The following is a 1,940-nucleotide window of genomic DNA, read 5'->3' as shown; positions in this document are numbered from 1 at the left end:
TTCAGGAATATTGCTTTTTTAGCTTACAAAATATTGCTTTAAATGTTTTACTTAAAAGGGCATTTCGTGATCTACAACTTCATCCCCCCTATATTTTTCAAAAAGTTGAGATTTTTATACTACTGGAAACCACTGGGTACATAATGTTTATGTACCAAATATTTCTTGCAGATTAATTCGTTTAGCATAAATCGTCGTCCGTATTCCATAGTGGCGTATAGTGGGGCGCCGCGAATAAACAACTTTTCGAGAAAATCGGGTTTGAAGAAATGCCAATTTAAAATCGAGTTGTGTAAATCAGACATTCATTATATTTTGTAAATGATGTGAAATTTCTGTAGTAAACTAAATAGATTTTATTGTTATATATTTTTCAAAAGAAATAAATACATACTATTGCTGGCAAACTGAAAATAAAACTATACGTCACTATGGAAAACAAACAAAACGCAATACCCTAACCTAACGTTAACCGTACGCCACCTCGGTCGCCGTGTAATCCCTATGGCGTTACTTTTCGTCGTTCGTATTCCATAGTGGCGTATAGGTCCGATACGCGTACGCCACTATGACATACGATGTTTTTCATTTTTGCCGATATTTCATAATTATAAAATGTGTATAAAAAGTGGCGTATGGTCGATACGCCACTATGGAATACAAAAATGTCACTTTGTAACTATACGCCACATTTAATTAATTAATTACTAATTAATTAGCTAATTATGACTGATGAGACTTAGAAAAATGAAAGAGAACATCACTATACGCCACTATAGAATACAGCCGACGAAATATCGTCAAATTTGAATTTCGTTCTGGTATATCAGGACGAAATTGACCACACTGCGCAGTTTAATACACATAATCATGCATAACTCGCAAACTCAAAATCGGAAACAATTGAAATTTTGGGGACGAGCCTTTTTCGTGGATATCTACTGCAAAATGTCATAAAAAGAGGATGCTGGGATCACGAAATCCTCATTGAAATTTAAAAAGGCAACAGGGGTTATAATTGAGATTACAATAGTTGTGTGTGGAAGATCTTCCACGGGGGGACTTTAGATGGATTAATCATGTGACTTACCACAATCAGTTTCATCATCCCCACCGGGGCAATCCACTTGTCCGTCACATACTTGCTCCATTAATACACACATAGTAAGGTTAGTCATTGGTTCTTCATCACACAAATAAGATCCGGGACATTCAACGTAAGCTAAAGTTTTATTTGCAATAGATAAACAAAAAGGCTACCATTTTTCAGTAAAGTTTAACGCATCATTTTAATTGTCGTCGTCATCATCATCATCATCATCATCATCATCATCATCATCATTATCATCATCGTCGTCACCACGATAATCATTATCTCCATCATCATCGTCATCGTCATTATCATCATCGTCATTAATATCGTCATCGTCATTATCATCATCGTCATCATCATCATCCTCATGCCTACCCTGTAATTGACCCCAATGGAAATAAGCTTCATAAGAGACTTTCCTGTGTAATCTATCGTAGTCAACCCAAACACATAAAAAGTAGGAGAGTGATGCTGGTTTCATTCTTTCCTGCTGCTTGCCGCTTGCCGCTCCGAAGATGATTTTGCTTTACTGCGCAGTCGCACCAAAAAACGCTAGCGGTGACCAGCGGCAAGCCGATATATCGATCACTCCACCGTTTTGCCCAAACGGCAGCACCGCTGGGAGTTGAATCCAAGTCAACTCAGGGCGGTGCCGTTCTGACGTAGGAGAACAAAATACGGTTTTGGAGCGGTGCTTATAATAGCGGCAACAGTGGCTTTCAGAGTCATGCCGCTGCCGCTCAGCGGTGTGCCGCTCCGCTTGCAGACAAGTGCAAGCGGTGTGATGAAGCGTCACGCCGCTCAGCGGCAAGCGGCAGAAAGTATGAAACCAGCATGAGAAGGAAAA

Source organism: Amphiura filiformis, chromosome 10 (assembly GCF_039555335.1).
Source record: "Amphiura filiformis chromosome 10, Afil_fr2py, whole genome shotgun sequence".
In the NCBI taxonomy this organism is placed as follows: Eukaryota; Metazoa; Echinodermata; class Ophiuroidea; order Amphilepidida; family Amphiuridae; genus Amphiura; species Amphiura filiformis.
The sequence above is the reverse complement of the archived record's forward strand: the minus strand, read 5'-3'. Positions refer to the sequence as shown.